The following is a 20,580-nucleotide window of genomic DNA, read 5'->3' on the forward strand; positions in this document are numbered from 1 at the left end:
TGTTGTTAATGGTAGTAGACCATCAAGATGGTGACTTCTCACTTGATTGATAATTATTCCTTTGTTTATTTAATATTTAAGGTATAAACCATTTATAACTGTGTTCTTTTATAACCAGATTATATGATTATCTCTTACACAGGTATTGCATTAGATTGCAGTTTCAGTTTAATATAACATTATAATTGAGAATTTAGTGATTTTATACTAAATACAGGCCAAATTTTATTTTCAGCTACACCAACATAAAGTGGGAGTAGCTCCTCTGAAACCTGTGGAATTACGTCTGATTAATAATAGTGTCACAAAGCACAATTTGGTCCATTATCATTAATTTGTACTCCAGGTTTCTTGCCTGGAACACACTATCAGGATGGCAGCTTTTTTACATTAATAATAAAACTTTCAAAGAACCTAATTCACTTAGGAGCATAACTGTCATTTTTAAAAAATCAATGGAATTTAAGATACTAATTGCCTAAAAGCCAAATTTACAGTGGTATAGAGATGCCTATCTGCATCTTTATACACCTAAATACCTTTGTAAATTTGGCATTATGACATTTTTGAAAATGAGTCTAAGGCTCCTAAGGCATTTTCGAACATTTTTATCTTAAGTCAATGGATGAACTAAACAGAAGAATGATGTTTTACTTTGTTATTTTATTTCATCCATGGGACTGCACACATGGTTAAGGCTTGGTGGAATTGGGCCTACTGGGAGATAACATTCAATGATCCCAAATGTACCAGGATGGGTGAATCATGATATAGTCCAGCTTCTAATATCAAAATCTCAATGATCCTAAAAAGGGCTGTGTACACCACATATATGAAGAAAATTCTAGATGATCTGGTGGTCACTTCTAGCTGTAAATTCTATGAATTACTTTGAAAATCTAAAGGAATACTAGTGGCACCTTAGAGACTAACCAATTTATTTGACCATAAGCTTTTGTGAGCTACAGCTCACTTCATCGGATGCATTCAGTGGAAGATACAGTGAGGAGATTTATATACACACAGAACATGAAAAAATGGGTGTTATACACACTGTAAGGAGAGTGATCACTTAAGATGAGCTATTACCAGCAGGAGAGCGGGCGGGGTGGGGGGGAGGGGAAGAAAACCTTTTTTAGTGATAATCAAGATGGGCCATTTCCAGCAGTTAACAGGAACGTCTGAGAAACAGTGGGGGTGGGGGTGGGGAGGGAGTAAACATGGGGAAATAGTTTTACTTTGTGTAATGACACATCCACTCCCAGTCTTTATTCAAGCCTAAGTTAATTGTATCCAGTTTGCAAATTAATTCCAATTCAGCAGACTCTCATTGGAGTCTGTTTCTGAAGTCTTTTTATTGTAATATTGCGACCTTTAGGTCTGTAATCGAGTGACCAGAGAGATTGAAGTGTTCTCCGACTGGTTTATGAATGTTATAATTCTTGACATCTGATTTGTGTCCATTTATTCTTTTACATAGAGACTGTCCAGTTTGACCAATGTACATGGCAGAGGGGCATTGCTGGCACATGATGGCATATATCACATGCGTAGATGTGCAGGTGAACGAGCCTCTGATAGTGTGGGATGTGATTAGGCCCTATGATGGTGTCCCCTGAATAGATATGTGGGCACAGCTGGCAACTGGCTTTGTTGAAAGGATGGGTTCCTAGGTTAGTGGTTCTGTTGTGTGGTGTGTGGTTGCTGGTGAGTATTTGCTTCAGGTTGGGGGGCTGTCTGTAGGCAAGGACTGGCCTGTCTCCCAAGATTTGTGAGAGTGATGGGTCATCCTTCAGGATAGGTTGTAGATCCTTGATAATGTATTGGAGAGGTTTTAGTTGGGGGCTGAAGGTGATGGCTAGTGGCGTTCTGTTATTTTCTTTGTTGGGCCTGTCCTGTAGTAGGTGACTTCTGGGTACTCTTCTGGCTCTGTCAATCTGTTTCTTCACTTCAGCAGGTGGGTATTGTAGTTGTAAAAATGCTTGATAGAGATCTTGTAGGTGTTTGTCTCTGTCTGAGCAGTTGGAGCAAATGCGGTTGGCTGTAGACGATGGATCGTGTGGTGTGGTCTGGGTGAAAGCTGGAGGCATGTAGGTAGGAATAGCAGTCAGTAAGTTTCCGGTATAGGGTGGTGTTTATGGATCTTGGGTATCAGATAGAATACCCCAGGTCGGGGTTCCAGGGGTGTGTCTGTGCGGATTTGTGCTTGTGCTTTTTCAGGGAGTTTCTTGAGCAAATGCTGTAGTTTCTTTTGGTAATCCTCAGTGGGATCAGAGGGTAATGGCTTGTAGAAAGTGGTGTTGGAGAGCTGCCTAGCAGCCTCTTGTTCATATTCCAACCTATTCATGATGACGACAGCACCTCCTTTGTCAGCCTTTTTGATTACGATGTCAGAGTTGTTTCTGAGGCTGTGGATGGCATTGTGTTCTGCATGGCTGATGTTATGGGGCAAGTGATGCTGCTTTTCCACAATTTCAGCCCGTGCACATCAGCGGAAGCACTCTATGTAGAGGTCCAGTCTGTTGTTTCAACCTTCAGGAGAAGTCCACCTAGAATCCTTCTTTTTGTAGTGTTGGTAGGAAGGACACAAACCAGATGTCAAGAATTATAACATTCATAAACCAGTTGGAGAACACTTTAATCTCTCTGGTCACTCTATTACAGACCTAAAGGTCGCAATATTACAACAAAAAGACTTTAAAAACAGATTCCAATGAGAGACTGCTGAATTGGAATTAATTTACAAACTGGATACAATTAACTTAGGCTTGAATAGAGACTGGGAGTGGATGTGTCATTACACAAAGTAAAACTATTTCCCCATGTTTATTCCCTCGCACACCCCCCCACTGTTTCTCAGACGTTCCTGTTAACTGCTGGAAATGGCCCACCTTGATTATCACTACAAAAGGTTTTCTACCCCTCCCCCCCCGCCCGCTCTCCTGCTGGTAATAGCTCATCTTAAGTGATCACTCTCCTTACAGTGTGTATGATAATACCCATTTTTTCATGTTCTGTGTGTATATAAATCTCCTCACTGTATTTTCCACTGAATGCATCCGATGAAGTGAGCTGTAGCTCACGAAAGCTTATGGTCAGATAAATTGGTTAGTCTCTAAGGTGCCACTAGTACTCCTTTTCTTTTTGCGAATATAGACTAACACTGCTGCTACTCTGAAATTCGAAAATCTACTCATCAGAAACTTTGAATTATCAGAATTTGAGTATTTCCTCATTATATATGGATAATCAAGGCTGTCCTAAATTACTGTACATTGACTTAACAAGGGCCTCACTTGCAGGGTTGGAGATAACATCCATTTTGGCCTCACTTGGGTCTTATCTGTAACACCACAACTAGAGCAAGAGCTTAAAATCAAAGAAAAGGAAGGAAAAATCATAAGAAAAATATTGTCTTTCCAACCCTTTCTTCACAATGGAGGGGCACAGTGGAATTCACTTAAACGATTTCAAAAACAGGCTCACAAGCACCATCACATGAATATGCTACACAGAACAGTCAAGCAACAGAACACACTTTTCATGATGTTTACCATAGGAACAGCAAAGCAATGATCGTTTTCTGGCAGGAATAGTTTAGCAATATGAAAAATGAGGATGCCAAATATTCTCAGTCAAGGGCAGAAGAGTTTTTTCTTCTTTTTCTTTTTTCTTCATTTAAATGGTCTTGTGAACATTCAGCACAGAACCCGAGCCTGAGAAAGGTCAATCTGTTCTAAATGCAGAACCAGTGAAGTTCCAAAAATGTTCAAAATTCCACATCCTCTCCCACTCTCAATATAAATTCTGAAACTTTTAGATAAGCTCTTTGGAACTAAGGTTAATGCCCCTCTAGGTAAAAATAAACAGTAGGCGCCAACAATATTAAGTCAGACATGATTATTTGTCTAGATGTATTCTCAGTTCGCGACTGCTGCTTCTGGACAAGAAGAAATTTTGCTCTTCTGAAGTTAAAACGGTTTAAAGAAGAAAATGTTTCATAGAGATTAATAACCTTAGAAACATTTATATCCACAAATGGTTACATGCTTTGCTATTTATCTTCTGTTTATCTTTGAATTTTCCAAAATATAGGAAGGGATTATTTTGTCTTATATTTAGAAAAAGCAAAATACTTTATGTTTCAAAAAACTGTTAGTGGCCTAACGGGGGGTAAAAAGAGAGATAAAAGAAATACATTTAGTAACCATGTCTAAATACAAAAGAGTAAACGTTATAAAACCTCATGATTCATGGCACTAAACAGATTAATATGTAGGACAATTAAGTGCATTATGGGGCCCTTCATGAACATCCAGCACTGGCCATTATCCCAGATACTCTTTCTGAATAGATATCTGTGTTGCTCATAAGACAATATTTTTGGTTGCATCTCACAGCACTATAATATTAAGCAATTTAGGAGTGGGAAAGAGAGATATATAATCTATAAAGTGAATGCACCTCCAAAAGAAACCAAGAGAGTTTAGGAATGCTCCCATTCACAAGCTGCTTCCAGGAATCACTGAGGAAGTGTTCATGTTTTTTAAGTTTACAAGTAGGAGCATGTAAGAAAGGGAAAGTTTTCTATGGAACTGTAAGCCTGACAATGTGGTGTAATAAGCTATAAGAACTCTTTATTAAGGATGTAACTCTTAATGAAGAATGATAATCAGGGCTGGATAACCACAAAGGAACTATATGTCCATGCCTCAGCTTTCATTAAAAAAAAAAAAGAAAAGAAAAAACCCAGCTTTTGAGACCTAATGTTTGTTAAAAAAAAAAAAGCTCAAATATGTGAAGAGTGCATAGCCGATGCAGTGATGTATCTTGAGTCTGCAAACAGCCTGAAACACGAGCTCTGGGAAGTGTGAACGGCCCCATGAATCTCACTCAGGTGTTTACTCCAAGACCACTGTCTAGACCACATGCCAATACCATCCCAGCAGAGGACTGCATGTGTGACAGGAAGAGAAGAATGCAGCAGGCCCTGCCCTCCCACCCTAGCTGCTGTGATAAGCATGGGACACATTCATTGTGCTTCCTCCTGGAGATACTGATGTAAGAAAACCCCTGCTGTCCCAAAGCTGGCCTTTGATATTGCCCCACCTTGAGGGACTGGGGTCTTCTGCCATTCCAAGAGTGGGTGGGGGCACAACGTGAGGCCACTGAGACAAAGCCCTGAGTTGTATGGGAGGGAGGTTGTGTAATGACATGGATAGGGCTCTGGATTGTATTAGTTTGTCCCTGATTATAATTAAATGAAATTTTATTGTTTTAATTTTTCTTCAAACAAAAGCCTCAAACTCTTCCTGTGTGTTACTACAGATGAGATTGCCGCTAGAACCACCTACAGATGAGATTGCCGGACATTTACCACTATAAAACCATTTCAGTTGTTTATAACTTTGCCGCACTTCAGACATTTGGGCTGCCATTGTCCATACTGATGTCTGCCTCAGAAATTTTTGGAAACTTAAAGCTAAAATGGTTCACCCATTTCAGAGAACAAGATTAGGGAAAAATACCCTGTTTTGCCCATGTTAAAAAAAAATCTTATAACTATTTTACGGAGAAGTTCTAGCGCCACTATGCTTTGGAGAAGGGATTTGAAATTTAGCAGGATGGTGGAGTTTGTGTCAGGAATGTGCCTCTTGCCTCCCTTGTGGATATCTGCCCAAACCTGGTCAAACTATTAGCCTTTGACAAATCACAGTTTGCACATGTTCAGTCAATGTTACACCCTCAGTCGTAACACCCATCTGTTCAAAGAGAACATGGTTTATTCTGGGAGTTCAAGTCTTTTTCTTTAGGAGCTTCTTGTAGGCAGAGACCTCAGGACACAGAAACAGGCTAGCCTCCTCTTGCAGCAGTAGCATATACTCTGAACACTCTAGACCGAGGGTGTCAAGCTCATTTCATACAGCAGGTTTGATCTGATACCCTGATACTTGGTACAGGTCACAGTCAGCAACAATTATTCAAATAAATCTACATTAAGATAAACCATATTAGTAATTACTTACATTCACCCTTTGACTTATTTGAAACTTAGTTTTCTTTGACAGGTTTCAGAGTAACAGCCGTGTTAGTCTATATTCGCAAAAAGAAAAGGAGGACTTGTGGCACCTTAGAGACTAACCAATTTATTTGAGCATGAGCTTTCGTGAGCTACAGCTCACTTCATTGGATGCATACCGTGGAAACTGCAGCAGACTTTATATACACACAGAGAATATGAAACAATACCTCCTCCCACCCCACTGTCCTGCTGGTAATAGCTTATCTAAAGTGATCATCAAGTTGGGCCATTTCCAGCACAAATCCAGGTTTTCTCACCCTCCGCCCCCCCCCCCCACCACACACACACAAACTCACTCTCCTGCTGGTAATAGCCCATCCAAAGTGACAACTCTCTTCACAATGCGTATGATAATCAAGGTGGGCCATTTCCTGCACAAATCCAAGTTCTCTCACCCCCCTCCAAAAACCACACACACAAACTCACTCTCCTGCTGGTAATAGCTTATCCAAAGTGACCACTCTCCCTACAATGTACCAGCAAGAGAGTGAGTTTGTGTGTGTGGTTTTTGGAGGGGGGTGAGGGGGTGAGAGAACCTGGATTTGTGCAGGAAATGGCCCACCTTGATTATCATACACATTGTGAAGAGAGTTGTCACTTTGGATGGGCTATTACCAGCAGGAGAGTGAGTTTCTGTGTGGGGGGGGTGGAGGGTGAGAAAACCTGGATTTGTGCTGGAAACGGCCCAACTTGATGATCACTTTAGATAAGCTATTACCAGCAGGACAGTGGGGTGGGAGGAGGTATTGTTTCATGATCTCTGGGTGTATATAAAGTCTGCTGCAGTTTCCATGGTATGCATCCGATGAAGTGAGCTGTAGCTCACGAAAGCTCATGCTCAAATAAATTGGTTAGTCTCTAAGGTGCTACAAGTACTAGTTTTCTTTGACTTGCCAAGTTGGGGTATCTACTCTGCAGTTGGTGGGCAAGTGCTCCCCAGTGTCATTTCCCCTCATCTGGACATGCACCAGTTTCCATCAGACATATGCCTCTCCTGTGCCTCTTAAACAGGACCAAGTGGTTCTACACCTGTATGCGAGGTTTCACCGGATTGCTGCACCAGAGTCTGGACTAGAGCGCACCAAAGTTGCACTCGAATTACCTTTGTGTGGACCCTGCAGGCGCACACTAAACATGCCCCAGTGCACATTGATGTGGCCCTGCTTGAAACAGGACTACCACAGTGCATGCTAGCCTGGACTACACAGGGGAGTTAGAGCGCAACACACCAGTATGCTCTGCAAACCATGCCCCTGTAGTGCAAACTCTGGGGTCATACCGACAAGCTTGTAGAAGTCTGCAGGCTGAATGAAAGTGTTTCATGGGACAGATCCAGCCTGCAGGCCATACGTTTGATATCTCTGCTCTAGACTGTGCAGCTCACTCACTGTGCCCCCACCCTATTCAGACAGGGGCAGTTCCCATTTTTCTCAATACACACAATAATAAATATTTAAATTATTACTAAATATAAACAATATGAATCTATTTCTATTGCAGGGACCTCAAAATAAAGACTTCTTAGAATTTGCTGTTAAATTCTCTGAAGAGTCCATTCTCACTGGGCATGCTCCATCCCCTCACAGCTGCCAGTGCTGACCGAACTGTGAATGCACCATCACCGCAGAGTGAATGAGTAAGCTCCTGCCTAGGGCTTCCAGGGCTGAGCAGGGGTTTTACTGCAATTGGTTTTCCCAGCCACCGGGGGCCACTTTGGCACGAAGACTGAGAGGGGGGAGACTGTCTCACCTGTGCTCTCAGTGCTCTTGTGGCTGGAGCCAAAGGAGCATGAAGGAGGAAGTAGCTTGATCTGAATGCAGATGGGTGAGGAATAGGGGTGAGGAGAAGAGATACAGGGCAGGGGGACCGAAGCCTGGAGAGGAACGGAGTATGAACTGGGGAGCAGGCGGGGGACAAGACAGACAAGGGCAACTATGGGGAACTGGCTTTTTGGCTATAACTACACACATATAGGAAGCATGTCCTTGGAAGAGTTAATTATATGCTAGTTAAATATATCTGCTACAGCAAAATTGTACAGAAACTGGCTAAGAATTATATCTTCATATATTACACTGGTGTTCTTCTCAGTCTTTTATTAAAGGACACTATAATTTCCAAATTAAGTAGCAACATCCCGACAAAAAGAAGATGGATGAATACCTTCACATTCACTCTCAGATGTAACAATGGACAGAATCACTGGAGAGAAGCATACTCTGGTTCTGTTGCCTCTTAATTTTATGAAGAAACTTCTGCTTTTTGTCCTGTATGCTCAAATCATTGTTGGCTGGAATTCCAGTGTTCAAGTTGCACAGTCATTGGTTCAAAAAGACATGATATGGATAAAAAGCAATTAAATGTTACGATTTTTTTTAAAAAAAACCCCTGATCTCAGTTAAACCGGTTTAAATTCGGAGTAACTCCAGTAAAGTCAATGGAATTATCCCAATGAAAACTGTGAGATCAGAATCTGGCCCTAAATGTCTATAACTCATCTACATGGAAAAGATAATGAAATACCAAAATGTTGAAAATGCATGAGGCAAATTTTGTTATATATTTTAATAGCAAGCTTTGGGATTAGAAATGCTGAGGTATAAAAAATGTAAATGCTTACTTTGCCTCCTTTGCATCTTGTGATCAACTTTTCAGTCATGAATTCTAAAGCTTCATGAAGGCACTGTAATTAGCACACTTCCTTCCCGTCTGGTACCATGCTGCTTTTTTAAAAGGGAAGTGCAAGCATTCTTCCACTTACAATTGAATGTAAATTGTATAATTTATTAATAATTTCAGTAGCACTTGATATTTAATTACTCTTTAAGTCAGACATGAACACTGGGGAGTAACAGCAGGACTTTGGAAGAAGCAAAAGATTATTTTTTTTTTTTAGCTTGAGTAGATTTTTAATGAAAATGTAAACAATTCAAATTTGAAAAACATCAATGAAAATAAAGTTTGGCTGAAATGAAACAGTGTACACTGGAGGTTTTAAAATAAAAAGTATAGGCCTGATTGTAACATGGCACGAGGTAAATAAAAGCAGTAAGCCCCACTCCATCTGATCCTCCCCTAAAGCTGTGTGGGGGTTGTCTGGATCAGGAATTGGGGCATGGATGGGAAGAGCAGGCTCAGTCAGGCCACTGCTCCTCCATGCTGGGCATGAGGGAAGGTACATATTGCATCTGGCAATGGGCCAAAGCACGGAATTCCTCTCTTTCATCTTGTGCAACACAGGAGCTCAGGGGAAACTGTCACTCGGAGTTGCCTGAGTTACAATTCATTTTTGGTGCTACTCCTGGACTGGCAGAGCTAGGCATCACTTCATGCTCAGAGCTCTGAGTAAAGTCTTACTCTAGCCCTAAGAACTTGGTATTGTAGGTGAGAAAAATCCTAGGCCAGTCCCTGAGGGCAGGCTGATAGGAAGAAAGTGCTCATGAGGGGTGTATATGCAAAGGTGACTTGATGCTCTCCTTGCTCCTGGTGTAGCTCCGTGCGGGGCTTCTCCCTGCACCAAGTCCGAGCACCCTGTGATTTCTTGGTCTAGCCTGACTACTTGTAGCTGAACTACACCTTTTCTTCTGTTTGCAAAGCACAATGGTGTTAATAACTGAAACATGAACCCCATAGTCTCTCTTAAATGAACCCTACATAAATCCCACACATATCTTAACCATCTGTGGAAAACTGTGGCTAAGGTGAGGATGCATAACAACCTTCTAAGCAAAGCGGCTGGCACTGCATGGAAAGCAAATGCTCAAATCCTCTGATCAGCTGGTTTAACTCTGTCATACTGTGCAGCAGGATACTGTGTTCCGGTCTGGCTCTATTCATCTCGCATCAAGTTGATTGACACACAACTACATTCAACCAGGCACATCATAACTGGGACAATTTGACCCACTCCAGTACCATTGCACCCATTATTAAGCAAGATCACTTCCCCCCACATCTGTCATAGGGATGTTTTGACCAGAATGGTTGAGAAGATCAGGGCAAACCTACCTACCGCTATATGCAGACCTCTTCAACCACCCAAGAGCATGCCTGTCATCGAGGCACCTGTTGTGGGTGCACTTGCTCTGCCCAGATTTCTCTGCAACATTGATTTGTTGGTCTGCAGGTGACACCCACGACCAGTCTCTTATAACTGACCCAACCACGTGTGTACTCGGCTTTGATTTGCTGTACTACTCATGGGCTCTGTTGAACCAATTTTGAATGTGCCAGGGTTAATGTGCAGCCAGCCTTCACACCTGGGACCAACAAAATGATCCCACATGTGGCTGTGGTCAAAGACAGACAATGTCATATCACTGACGACTGCCTCGTGGTCAGATTTGGTAGTGTTCCGAGGATTCTGCACTTCACTGATGAGACTGCTGCAAACTGACTTGGCAGGCTCCGGCATCCGAAAAGAAGAATAATTAAAATAATAACAATAGAACCGTAAATCATTCTTTTTATAGGGAAACATCTTCCCTAGTCAATGGTTCACTAGTCATGTGACCCTGAGAAACTTGACCACGTGAATCATTTCCTCATTTGCTACTGAGATGTCGACTCTTGCCTCTGACCAGCTCAGAATGTCAGCCTCCATTGCCCACTTGTTGGGTTTTCAGAAAATCACTTTTGTGCTTTCTCCAATGCTGTCCCTCCCACTACAAAGATGCTCCCTGGAAACATCTGCATGAAAATGTACAAGTGGCCTTATGTGAGGCCAAAAAGAGTTAATTCTCTCTCTCTTGAATTCTAGCCCAGCTGGCACCCAGATTAATAGGGTGAAGCAAAGCAACCATATTTTTCCACTTCAGGCTTTTTAAAGTTTCCAACTGTTCTCTATTAACATGAAAGTTGGGAAAATGCAGGCCTTCCCTTTCTTTTAAATTAAGCAGAATGCTACAAAAATAGCAGACTCAGACATCCCTAAAAATAGCATGTGTTTTAGTGAAGATTCTTTTAAAGATCAAAATAAAGCAGCATACATACTTTTTGGAAGCTTATGTCCCTAAATAAATAATTTAGGGGCTGGGTCTGTGCCTCATTTCCCCCATCCCTTTTCTTAGGGCAGAAATGGGAGGAAAGGGAAAGAGGGGGCTATAAGTTAGAGCAAACCCAGGGCTGCCCATATGCTTGGCTACCCATAGGACTAGGAAGCACTAAAGAGTCACAATGCAATGCACTGTGACCTAAAGCTGGGTACCATTTTTTTGGCTGAAAAATACAATGTTTAGTTTGACCCAAAACAATATTTTTTTCCAGTTTGCTGAACTTTTTTTTTTAATTCATTTTGGGTCAACCAGAAACAATTTTTATTTATTTATTGGTGCAGCCAATGAACTGAAAAATCAGTTGTTTTCATAGCTCCACTGTGTCCAGCCTACACCACTGTTTGCTTCATAATTCCCTCACATGGCCTTATGTGTAAGACTGGAGCAGGGCTGACACAGAGCCCTTAAACTGCTCTATACTGATCAGGGATGTGGGGGTGTTCTACAAAGCCACTGTTCTCAGAGGGCCATTTCCACCAACTTTAAGGCCACTTAGACTGCAACAATGTACGGACCTTAGTGTAACAGTCTCAAGCCCTATGTCTCTCTCTCTCTCTCCTTCCAAGCCTCAGAGTGGATCTTCACAAGGAAAAAAGTATTTTCTTAGCTCAATTTAGCTAGCACATGATAACCAACATGAGGCAAAATGCTAGTAAAGACAAGATAGTTTATAGTGTTCACATGTATTAACATGTCAAAGTAAACCCGTGGCTCCCTCACAGCCTTTACCTCAACCTGCTAACACATGAAAACTACAAACTGCCTTGTCTTTCCAGGAGTTTACCTCAGATTAGTTACCATGTCTCAGATAACACTTTTTTTTCCTAATGAAGACAAGGCCACAGTTGGCTAAACTGAAGCTCTTCAAAAATATTTTGCAGAACTACTGATTTTTTTTTTCTGGAGCTCTTTTAGATACTGGGGGAAATGCTTTTGCAAATGTGGTCACCAACTAATTGCAGGAAAAAGCAATTCTCTTCACTGAAAATAAAATTTGAGATTTAGTGAGAGGGTTGCTGACAGCGAATGAGATGAGCCCAAACCAAAACTTGAATTTGCTTAAACTATTCTGGATCCAGATCCAAACTTCAGAGCTGACTTCTACCTCTACTTTTTTATCGTATTGTTGCCCCTTCTTCTGATACCAGTGACCCATTCTGACACCAGCATCTAGGGTTGCCACCTCTCAGGTAAGGTTGTCAACCCTCCGGATGGTCCTGGAGTCTCCAGGAATTAATCTTTAATTAAAGATTATGTCATGTGATGAAACTTCCAGGAATACATCCAACAAAATTAGCAATCCTACTCTCAGGTACAAAAAACCAAGACATTCGGGATGATCCTGAGCTCACAAAACTGGACCACTAGCAGTGTGTACTGAGCACCCTTAGAGATTTCCCAGGACAGGTACCTAAAAAAAGAAAATCCTGGAAAAACCTGGACAGGTGGCAACCCTATCAGCATTTCCCCTTGGCTTAGCAGCAGCAGCCATCCAGGGCCTTGCAGATTGACTTCCCAGGGGAGCATATGTGGAGTCTGGATATATTCAAAATGGGAATTTGTTTTATTTACACATGTAGATACACCAGTCCTGGAAAAGAAGAAATCAAACCAGCATGCAGAGCAATCCCTCCTTCCTGGAATCTCAGCCCCAAACCAATGCTGAGTTCCTAAGAAGCAACTCTGCCTCAGAAATTAATACTCATCAGATCCCAAGGCAGAGAGTAAACTCTACTTCTTACACAGCTCCCTCTCTCCTTAAGCTGTCTCTACACCAAAATCTTGCCTAACCTCAAACTAACACCACAGTGTGTCCCTCTGAGGGAAAGAACTAAGGGTATGTCTACACTACGAAATTAGGTTGAATTTATAGAAGTCAGTTTTGTAGAAAGCGTTTTTATACAGTTGATTGTGTGTCCCCCCACACAAATGCTTTAAGTGCATGTAGTTGCCGGAGTGTGTCCACAGTACCGAGGCAACTGTCGACTTCCGGAGCGTTGCACTGTGGGTGACTATCCCACAGTTCCCGCAGTCTCTCCCGCCCATTTGAATTCTGGGTAGAAATCCCAGTGCCTGATGGGGCTAAAACATTGTCGCGGGTGGTTCTGGGTACATATCGTCAGGCCCCCCTTCCCTTCCTCCTTCCATGAAAGCAAGGGCAGACAATCATTTTGCGCCTTTTTTCTTGAGTTACCTGTGCAGACGCCATACCATGGCAAGCATGGAGCCCGCTCAGCTAACCGTCACCGTATGTCTCCTGGGTGCTGGCAGACGCGGTACTGCATTGCTACACAGCAGCAGTTTATTGCCTTTTGGCAGCAGACAGTGCAGTATGACTGGTAGCCGTCGTCGACGTATTCCTGGGTGCTCTTTTAACCGACCTCGATGAGGTCAGGGGCGCCTGGGTAAACATGGGAGTGACTCAGCCAAGTCATTTCCCTTTTAAGTTTTGTCTCATGGTGATTCAGTCCTACCCGCAGTGCACTGTCTTTTAATCAGCAGCCAGCAGAAGACGATGACCAGTAGTCATACTGCACTGTCTTCTGCCGAGCACCCAGGAGATGACGATGGCTAGCGGTCGTACTGCACAGTCTGCTCCCAGCAAGATGTATAAAGATAGATGAAGTGGCCCAAAACAAGAAATAGATCAGATTTGTTTTGTATTCATTTTCTCCTCCCTCCCTCCGTGAAATCAACGACCTGCTAAACCCAGTTTTGAGTTCTGTCCTTGAGGTTTTGAGTTCTATCCTTGAGGGGGCCATTCAGTTTCTCGCAAAGCCACCCCCTTTGTTGATTTTAATTCCCTGTAAGCCAACCCTGTAAGCAATGTCATCAGTCACCCCTCCCTCCATCAGGGCAACAGCAGACAATCGTTCCGCACCTTTTTTCTGTGCAGACGCCATACCATGACAAGCATGGAGCCCGCTCAGATCACTTTGGCAATTAGAAGCACATTAAATGCCACATGCATTATCCAGCAGTATATGCAGCACCAGAACCTGGCAAAGCGAAACCGGGTGAGTAGGCGATGTCAGCACGGTGACGAGAGTGATGAGGACATGGACACAGACTTCTCTCAAAGCACGGGCCCTGGCAACGTGGGCATCATGATGCTAATGGGCAGCTTCATGCGGTGGAATGCCGATTCTGGGCTCGGGAAACAAGCACAGACTGGTGGGACAGCATAGTGTTGCGGGTCTGGGATGATTCCCAGTGGCTGCGAAACTTTCACATGCGTAAGGGCACTTTCATGGAACTTTGTGACTTGCTTTCCCCTGCCCTGAGGCGCAAGAATACCAAGATGAGAGCAGCCCTCACAGTTGAGAAGTGAGTGGCAATAGCCCTGTGGAAGCTTGCAACACCAGACAGCAGCCGGTCAGTCGGGAATCAATTTGGAGTGGCCAAATCTACTGTGGGGGCTGCTGTGATGCAAGTAGCCAATGCAATCAAAGATCTGCTGATATCAAAGGTAGTGACCCTGGGAAATGTGCAAGTCATAGTGGATGGCTTTGCTGCAATGGGATTTCCTAACTGTGGTGGGGCCATAGACGGAACCCATATCCCTATCTTGGCACCGGAGCACCAAGCCGGCGAGTGCATAAACCGCAAGGGGTACTTTTCAATAGTGCTGCAAGCTCTGGTGGATCACAAGGGATGTTTCATCAACATCAGCGTGGGATGGCCGGGAAAGGTACATGATGCTCGCATCTTCAGGAACTCTGGTCTGTTTCAAAAGCTGCAGGAAGGGACTTTATTCCCAGACCAGAAAATAATTGTTGGGGATGTTGAAATGCCTATATGTATCCTTAGGGACCCAGCCTACCCCTTAATGCCGTGGCTCATGAAGCTGTACACAAGCAGCTAGACAGTAGTCAGGAGCTGTTCAACTACAGGCTGAGCAAGTGCAGAATGGTGGTAGAATGTGCATTTGGACATTTAAAAGCGCGTTGGCGCAGTTTACGGACTCGGTTAGACCTCAGTGAAACCAATATTCCCACTATTATTACGGCTTGCTGTGTGCTCCACAATATCTATGACAGTAAGGGGGAGACGTTTATGGCGGGGTGGGAGGTTGAGGCAAATCACCTGGCTGCTGGTTACATGCAGCCAGACACCAGGGCGGTTGGAAGAGCACAGGAGGGCGCGGTGCGCATCAGAGAAGTTTAGAAAACCAGTTAAATGACTGGCCAGGCTACGCTGTGAAAGTTCTGTTTGTTTCTCCTTGATGAAACCCCCGCCCCTTGGTTCACTCTACTTCCCTGTAAGCTAATCCCCCTCCTCTCCTCCCTTCGATCACCACTTGCAGAGGCAATAAAGTCATTGTTGCTCCTGCTGCCTTTCCTGCAGCTCAACCATACACTGGAGCATATTAGTTTGATCCTCCAGCAGCCTCAGCACTGAGTCCTGCCTCCTCTCATCACGCTGCTGCCACCTTTCAGCTTCGGCCCTCTCTTCAGCCCTCCACTTACTCTCTTCAGCCCGCCACCTCTCCTCCCGGTTATTTTGTGTTTTCCTGCGCTCTGACATTGTCTGCCTGCATGCATTCGTCTGTGCTCTGTCAGTGTGGGAGGACAGCATAAGCTCAGAGAACATTTCATCGCGAGTACGTTTTTTTCACCTTCTGATCTTCGCTAGCCTCTGGGAAGGAGAAGATCCTGTGATCCTTGAAACATATGCAGCTGATGGAGAAAAAAAAAGGGACAGTGGTATTTAAAAAGACACATTTTCTAGAACAATGGGCACACTCTTTCACAGTAAACCTTGCTGTTAACATTACATATATAGCACATGTGCTTTCGTTCCAAGGTCGTATTTTGCCTCCCCCGACCGCGTGGCTAGCACCTTCCCCCTCCCCATGGCTAACAGCGGGGAACATTTCTGTTCAGCCACAGGCAAACCGCCCAGCAGGAACGGGCACCTCTGAATGTCCCCTTAAGAAAAGCACCCTATTTCAACCAGGTGATCATGAATGATATCACTCTCCTGAGGATAACACAGAGAGATAAAGAACGGATGTTGTTTGAACACCAGCAAACATACACTGCAATGCTTTGTTCTACAATGATTCCCGAGTATGTGCTACTGGCCTGGAGTGGTAAAGTGTCCTACCATGGTGGATGGAATAAGGCTGCCCTCCCCAAAAACCTTTTGCAAAGGCTTTGAGAGTATATCCAGGAGAGCCGCGAATGCCAGGGCAAATTAATCATTAAACATGCTTGCTTTTAAACCATGTATAGTATTTTAAAAGGTACACTCACCAGAGGTCCCTTCTCCACCTGGCAGGTCCGGGAGGCAGCCTTGGGTGGGTTCGGGGGGTATTGGCTCCAGGTCCAGGGTGAGAAACAGTTTCTGGCTGTCGGGAAAACGGATTTCTCTGCTTGCTTGCTGTGAGCTATCTGCAACCTCATCATCATCATCTTCCTCATCCCCAAAACCTGCTTCCGTGTTGCCTCCGTCTCCATTGAAGGAGTCAAACAACACGGCTGGGGTAGTGGTGGCTGAACCCCCTAAAATGGCATGCAGCTCATCATAGAAGCAGCATGTTTTGAGCTCGGACCCAGAGCAGCCGTTCGCCTCTCTGGTTGTCTGGTAGGCTTGCCTCAGCTCCTTAAGTTTCACGCAGCACTGCTTAGGGTCCCTGTTATGGCCTCTGTCCTTCATGCCCTGGGAGATTTTGACAAATGTTTTGGCATTTCGAAAACTACAACATAGTTCTGATAGCACGGATTCCTCTCCCCATACAGCGATCAGATCCCGTACCTCCCGTTCGGTCTATGCTGGAGCTCTTTTGCGATTCTGGGACTCCATCATGGTCACCTGTGCTGATGAGCTCTGCATGGTCACCTGCAGCTTGCCACACTGGCCAAACAGGAAATGAGATTCAAAAGTTCGCGGTTCTTTTCCTGTCTACCTGGCCAGTGCATCTGAGTTGAGAGTGCTGTCCAGAGCAGTCACAATGGAGCACTCTGGGACAGCTCACGGAGGCCAATACCATCTAATTGTGTCCACAGTACCCCAAATTCGAGCCGGCAACGTCGATTTCAGCGCTAATCCCCTTGTCGGGGGTGGAGTAAGGAAATCGAGTTTAAGAGCCCTTTAAGTAAAAAAAAAGGGCTTCGTCGTGTGGACGGATGCAGGGTTAAATTGATTTAACGCTGCTAAATTCGACCTCAACTCCTAGTGTAGACCAGGGCATAGAGGAACCTGGGTGCTGCTGGTCTAAGAGTGAGTAGAAGGGCTCCAGGGCTTCCAATCTACCATCCGTAGGGTTGTGGGAGATTAGCTGTGGCACCACAGGATTTATTCACCACATGTCGGGGAAATTTTCAGGGAGTCAGATGCAATATGTATTTAGTTGTCTGCTTTCTGTATCAGGGAAAAAGTACTTTTCTACTACAATACTCTATTGAGTTTGAGCAAAACAGGACAAAACGTATTAACTAAAGATCCAGTGAAGGAAAACTGAGCATTTTGACCATAAGGAATTTGTTACGTTTCACAGCATTAATGTGCTAGAAGGAGTAAAGGGCTTAGATGCAATTATTACCAGTAGGTGGTATGCATTAGCTACTATTTTCAAACCAGCAGGTTATTTAACAGCTTTAGAAACAATAAACCCTCAAGACTTGGAAGGGCGGAGGGGTGGGGGGGAGAAAAAATGGTTTGAAAAATCATTACCAAGTCATAAGCATTCATGATAAATTGCAATTATAAGTAGGCATTCATGCTGGGAATAATTAGTAACACCTCAACATTACTGAATGTCAATGGAGTTAAGAATGCTCTTCACAAAACAATACAGATGAAGTAGTCAAGTGATTTTTAAAAGGAGGCATTTGTAATCTTGTTAATTGCAGAAAAATAGCCAGATATAAATAGGTAGGCTCAGAGTGGCTGTGAATTCCAACATTTTGTTAGAGCCAAGGACACACAAAGATTATTCCTCTTTCAAAATATGTGGTAATAATATCCAACAACGGTTCAGTCCTCACTGAGATGTCTGCTGGGAATTGTTTGAAATGGAAATACATTCATATTAATTAATTATATTTATAACTATCACTAGTGCAAATTCAGAATAGCCCAATAGAGACCAAAAGCCATTATTATCCATTGGTTCTTTGGTGGCCTTTGTGAAATAAGGTTGGTGTTTTGAGTTCAGCTGCTAGTGGACAGGTATCTACCTGACAAAGTCTCAGCAGATAGGACATGCACTGAACTGGCATAGAATCTGAACTGACATCTCAGCTCTACAGATGAGATATGGTTTCTCCATAACAGGGGTGTGGCATATTAGCAGTCGAGCATGGAAGAAGTAGACCCATGCTGTACCTGTTCTGTTAAAAAAACAACATCATCTAGGGTTGTCAACAGGGCTGGTCAGGAAAAAAAAAGAATTTCTTTTTGTGAAAAATTCTGAAGTTTCTAAATTTGTTTTCATCCCACGTCAGAAAAAAAAGACCTTTTACATTATTTTGGAAAATAAAAAAAACAACCTCACAGAAGTGAGAGGGACACTCCTACCTCTGAATAGACACCTGTTCAATGGTTAGGGTCCTCTCTGGGGAAATGGGAGATGCAGGTGAGTGCCCTTACCACCAGGCTACAAAGTCAGTCTTTCTAACTCTCCTGTTCCAGCTGTTCCACTTTGTACAAATAGTCATTGGGCTAGAAAGCGAGTGAGACTGATTCTATACAGCTCAATGGACTATTATTCACCTGGGATGTGGGAGATGCAGGTTCAAGTTCTGCTCTGAATTGGGCAAAGCGGGGACTTTAATCTGCATCTCCCACATTCCAGTTGAGTTCCTTGACAACTTGGCTGTTCTGGGGTGGGTCTTCCATCCTGGACCTAAGAAATCTTTGACAAATCTGCATTTTCCAACCAAAAGAAAATGTGTCAAAAAGTTCCCAACCAGCTCTTGTTGTCAACCCAGCACATTAAATGAGCACTAAACATGCCAGAGTAAGGTACATAAGAATGCTTCAATGTATACAATATTTTTTTCCAAAATTACCAGTGTCCGTTCCCCAGAAATATTTTCCCATGTCAGTATGCCATCAATTTTATTTAACTAAAATGGCAGAAGAATGTGCTCTTTAAACAAGACAGGGGAAAGCTTGACAAAAACCCAGACTTGTAATCATATGGTGTTTTTTTTTTTTCAAACTACATGTTAATGAAAAATACAAAAGGAAATTCAGATCAGGCAGGACAAAAGTCACAATAGTAGAAAGAAGAACACAATTGAAAGACTTTGCAAAAAACAGTGACCATATCTATTTATATGTGGAAACCTGGAGTACACTAGGCTTGTCCATACATCTTGGGAATCAGTTAATGACAGCAATTGGGAAAACCTTCCTTAAACTTCATATTGCCAGGATATCACATCCACTGTTCTTGGATGAGGATCTAGCAAACAAGAGTTCATCTCTTTCAAGACTCGACTACTTTAACTTCTTCTACCTAAGAACATCCAGGATAGGCAGAAACTCCTTATTGAACATACAACAGCTTCCCTCCTATGTAAGACTGGCCAAAGATATGGCTGAGATTAGTGTTTCACCCTCCACTCATACAATTCAAGGTCTTTGTCCTGGTCTTTAGAGTCAGGCTACTACAGGGACTAATTCATTATACATGACCTTCTGGTACCCAAACAAGTTAGGTGCTTGACTCCCACTGAAATCAATGGAGTTAGGCTCCTAACTTGCTTAGGTATTTTTGAAAGCCCTACTAGGCCCTTATCTGCATCTTTTGGTACAAAAAACCTTTGACAATCTGGCTCTTGGTCTCATAGGTGCTTTTGAAAATTTTACCATAAGTGAATTGCCCATCACTAGGACAGATATTTAACCCAAATGTCCCAAATCTTAGTCCACTGCTTTATCCACAAGGTCTGTATTCCTCTCTATATTTACAACCTTCATTCTGTCCTAATGTAATATTGTGTTTGTGAATCTTTAACTACTTTGGCACTGGTCATTTATGCAGAAACATTCAACTATTCTGGGTTTGCGGCCTGTACTTGAGTAAATTACCACTATTTCCCACATCTGCAATCTGACCCCAAATCCTATTTCTAGAGAGAAATAGACTTTATTTTTCTAATTTTTTTTTTATTTTCATCATTTAGGAGGAAAGTTATTCTTTAAAGGTTTGCCAGATCACTTTGCTTAGTGTAACATTGACGTAATGAAAATGTTGGCTACTTGCCCTATTGCTAATGTTTATTTCCTATTTTATTCAGATTTAATAAATCTATTGAATTCCTGCTGCTTTTTGATTCAGGAGTATTAAGAGCTTGTTCAGAAGTTAATAGGTCAATGGACTGCCAGTAGTAGGAATGTAATTTCTTAATTAAATATATAATAATAATTCTTTTCACTTATGTTGTGCCTTTCATTCAAGAATCTCAAATGATTTTAAAATGTGAATTA

The sequence above is a fragment of the Lepidochelys kempii genome, chromosome 1 (genome assembly GCF_965140285.1).
Source record: "Lepidochelys kempii isolate rLepKem1 chromosome 1, rLepKem1.hap1, whole genome shotgun sequence".
NCBI lineage: Eukaryota > Metazoa > Chordata > Testudines > Cheloniidae > Lepidochelys > Lepidochelys kempii.